Raw genomic sequence first — 4,541 nt, forward strand, 5'->3', positions numbered from 1 at the left:
ACAAGGACACTGTAAAATATGTATTTTATTTTAGTTGGAAGTAGATGCCATCTTAAGGATTTTAAGGTAACAATGTCATTTTGTGGAAAAACAAATTATTCAAAGCTCTGGTTTTATATCAAAACTGGAAGGAGTCTGTAATACACATATTTTAGAAGTTCTAATTCTGTATGAGTAAGTGTAAGTATATATATATATATATGTTTTTTTTTTTTGTTTTTTTTACAAGACTAGTACTGGCTAGGTGTCGTCATGATTGTGACCCAGTGTCGGATCAGTTTCAGTACCCAGACTCGGGCCAGTACTGGCTAAGAGTACTATTTTGGTTTGCGGGATTGTGGCCCAGTGCCGGTGGTGTTGGCTCAGTTTCAGTACCCAGACTCAGGCCAGTACTGGCTAAGAGTACCATTTTGGTTGGCGTAATTGTGGCCCAATGCCACAATGTAATTCTGTGTAATTCTGTGAAACACCGGCTAAGTGTTTCAATTCTTGTCGGCGTGATTGTGGCCCAATGCCAGTGGTGTTGACTCAGTTTTAGTACCCAGACTCAGGCCAGTACTGGCTAAGAGTACCATTTTGGTTGGCGTGATTGTGGCCCAATGCCGGTGGTGTTGGCTCAGTTTCAGTACCCAGACTCGGGCCAGCACTGGCTAAGTGTTTCATTTCTCGTCGGTGTGATTGTGGCCCGATGCCGGTGGTGTTGACTCAGTTTTAATACCCAGACTCGGGCCAGTACCGGCTAAGTGTTTCAATTCTTGTCGGCGTGATTGTGGCCCAATGCCGGCAGTTTTGGCAGCCGGACTCAGACCAGTGTATTTGGGCCGATTCTGGGGCGTCATTGATCCCATGTCCATGCCGAGTCTGGCAACTGCAGCCAGGCCAAGTTATTTCTTTCGGCCTGCCGGATCTGGGCCATTATCGGGCCAAACCATTTTGACTACCTGGGATGCAATAAATGTTACAATCCTTAACGAATAAAAATAATTTAACACAATTAAAGCAAAATTACTGAAGCACAATTTCTATTCTAACCCTTTAACCCAATTTTGCTTCTCTGCTTGCGATCAGATCATTTTAAGCCGCTAAACTCTGGGAAAGTTTTCAGTCCAATAATCTAGTAAGCGAATGCATTGAAACAATCCATCCAAAACAACGCTAATATAAAGGAAACCAGGCTGATTACATCAGAGATTGCAGAGAGAACAGAGACTCGCATTGCGTTTCGAGTGAATTATTAATTCCAGTGTGTTTCGCTTTTAAACACAAGCTCTGTCATATTCTGTGACTGTCGCGAGCCCTCACACTTCGCGCAGTGTGAAGTACAGACTGAACGGATTGTCAACACATCCCACTGCTGTATGGCCAGATGAGACGCAAACTACGTTTTCTCGACTGGATAACCAGTGTCTCGCTTGTAAAGTTTTTGTGGATGAAGACTGCAATCAAGGCAAAGATGACTGCGGTGGCGTACAGGAGTTGTACAGTAAGCATGTGTGAGTCCGTTATAATAATGCGTGTATGAGTGCTCTTGACGCACTGATCGCACATTGTATTTATGCACAGGCACAGACATTTCCGTACATTCACATTGTTTCCATACACATTCACGATAATATTTTGATTTGTCATGTGTATGTTGCTGTATTTAGTCATTCTGAATGGATCCGTGTACTGTAGTAGATATATGCCGTCAGCAGGCAGTTGGTTTAGGTTTTTTTTTTTGGTCCTGTTTGGTATCACAACTTGATTTCTCTAAAATGTAAAAAAGCTATTTGCTGTTGCACTGTACACATACTATACAATTCAGATTTTTTTATTTATTTCATATGTGCTTATATGGGCTCCTTATATCATTTGGTTCTTTGGTGTCCTTTTGGAGTTTCTAAGTGTCATTTTTTGGAAAGACATCTAAATTTATCTTGAAAAAAGCTTTCAGAAAATATAGATTTTTGAGATTCACCCTTCTATCTTTTGGTTTACTTTGCTGGATATAGAAAATGATGACAAATTAAACATTTGAAACTAGATAAATGGTCTGAGCTTAATTTCATGAAGTGTGCGATTAATTGTGATTAATCACAGAAAAGGGTGTGATTAATTTGATTAAAACGTTTTTAAAAATCTATTGACAGCCCTAATTTTTAAGATAATGTTTTAATATTTATTTTGGCTTTAGTACAATGACACATACAAGTCTACAAGTATAAATTATTTAAAGGTGCACTATAGAAGATTTTTCATGTAAAAATGTCATTATTGAGCAAACAAAAAATTCTGTGTTCAAAACTGGGTTCTTTGTTACATCAATTCTCTATATTAAGCCTATTTATGTTTTATACTTTGAGAGGTTAGGTCAGATAGGAAATTGTACGTTTACGTCATTCACACTTGTGCAGTTACATATGTAAACTTGATTTATTTATATATATATATATATATAGATATATATATATATATATATATATATACACAGAACAAAATTATAAACGCCACACTTTTGTTTTTGCACCCTTTTTTTGAGACTCACCTCCAAGATCGTCTGAGACTAGCCACCCGGACAGCTGCATCATATTTTTTTTTCAGATACACATATTTTTCTCACTATAAGTGATCTTGGTGTGACTACTCCAATCCACTCTGATATGGTGATCACAGGAAACCATCTCAATCCATCTGATTTATCCAGCTTAGAGCTTAGTTAGGCAGTTGTGGCCTAATGGTTAGAGAGTCAGGGCCATATTTTAACGATCTAAGCGCATGGTTTAAAGCCTTCTACACACTGCACGATTTTCGGCTGTCCTAGACAAAAGATTGGCATTGTGAAACAATCGTAGTGATTTCTGTGATCATGGCTCCTAAACGGTGGTCCTATGTCGTACAATTAGAGAGGTTCAAAGATGTCCGTTGTCACAGTCTTGTGACCAAAGATAGCCAACGATCATTTTCTGACAGTGAGGGCATGTACGAAACCACTTTTGCTAGTTTAACGACGGGAAAAACGGTCAGCGCACCGGGTGCATGGTCCAAATAGGTTGTACCTATTAATGAGTCATGGGTGTGTTCCCTTTCGAGAGGGTCTCTTGACATTGCGTACAGCGTAAACTGATCACATTAGGGAAACACCTTTCTCCTCAAATACTGAAGCCTTATTCACTTAACGCCATTGCATCGCAATGGCCAATGGTGCTCGAGCGCGTGAAAAGGGGGGTGGGAAAGCGCCCTATATTAAGCTAATTTCATCAGAACCTTTCTCCTTAATTATAATGCTTAGGTCTTCGCCGCTGATTCAAAGAGGATTGTGGAATTCGCTTTGCTAATCCCTTATGCGTTCCGGTAGAGAATGGATTGAAGATATCATTTATGTTACCCGATCTGCATGGGACCCATCGGAATCCCCGACAGACTCAAACTTTGCGTCTTCTGCCTGGCCGCGCCCACACAGAAGCCGCCACTGAGGGCCTTAATTTCCCGCATCGTGATGCTAAAAAAAATGAGCATCAGAATTCTTCGGGATCGGTTAGCCTTCGTTCAGCCGGCCTTTTCTACCGCTCTCTTCAAGCAGCTGAGGAAGAAGCACCGAAATCCTGATTTGGAGCACGAAGTATTAAGTGGCGAGTTCACGCTGGCTCAGAGCCCACGTACTTCCCGCCCTGCTGATCCATCCATGAGTGTGAGGACTTCCCGCCCTCGGATGGCGCTCGTCATAGGTGGCGCTTACCTAAATAAAAAAACAAACTTGGCTTTCATGCTCCCCTCATGGTAGTGGAGCTATAAGCTGAACGTGAGGTTTTCAGCAAAGGGCTCATATGATGATACAGGTTCCGCTGGCCCCCTATGCTCTGCTTATGATACAAACAGCACCCCGCCTCAGCGGCGTTCTGGATTGTGCAAAGCACAACATATCCCAGTCAAGGTGCTTCAGCCGCTCACATAACATATATCAGTGCACCGCCTCAGCGCTGCATTTTGCCTGCTAGATCGCAGATTACTCCAGTCGCTTACTAATCTCATAAACGGCTCCGCCGACCCAGCAGCGAGCTGTCGTGTACAAAGCAGCCAGGCAGGCAGCTTCAGCCTTCAAGGTTATGATGTATCATCCTATAAAAACCAGCCGAGCGGTTGCTTGTGTTGAGTGTAGTGCTTATCTATACTAACTGCCGTAAACTCCGGCGCACTCACTGACTTCCTATGATATGCACTGGTGCTGTGCCACTGTATTCATCAGGACGTGTAGTGCCGTTTACACTCTATACATTGAAACAAACCACTACCGCCACTCATTGCTTTTATATGACTTTTATTATATGAACACTAGTCTTTCATACTAGTGTTGCTTACAATAACCATGGTGCTGAAGCCGCGCTTTGCTTTTTATGATAAGCAGCAGCTGAGCCGCTGTCTTTAATGCAGATGTATAGTGTCGCTTCAATGACCGCTATATATGCTGAATTGCTGGTGTTGCTTACACTGGCCACTAGTTAAGTCACTGACTGCTATATATGCTGGCGCTGCAGCAGCACGTTACCCTTCTATGATAAGAT

At 42.0% G+C, this 4,541-nt stretch overlaps 1 pseudogene; it reads right to left on the reverse strand.

Annotated features, from left to right (window-relative positions):
* Window positions 1-3,474, reverse strand: part of LOC107684208 (olfactory receptor 56A4-like) — a 30,017-nt pseudogene extending 26,543 nt beyond the window's left edge.
* Window positions 3,475-4,541: the final 1,067 nt, after the last annotated feature.

The sequence above is a fragment of the Sinocyclocheilus anshuiensis genome, unplaced genomic scaffold (genome assembly GCF_001515605.1).
Source record: "Sinocyclocheilus anshuiensis isolate Anshui unplaced genomic scaffold, SAMN03320099.WGS_v1.1 scaffold285, whole genome shotgun sequence".
Lineage (NCBI taxonomy): Eukaryota > Metazoa > Chordata > Actinopteri > Cypriniformes > Cyprinidae > Sinocyclocheilus > Sinocyclocheilus anshuiensis.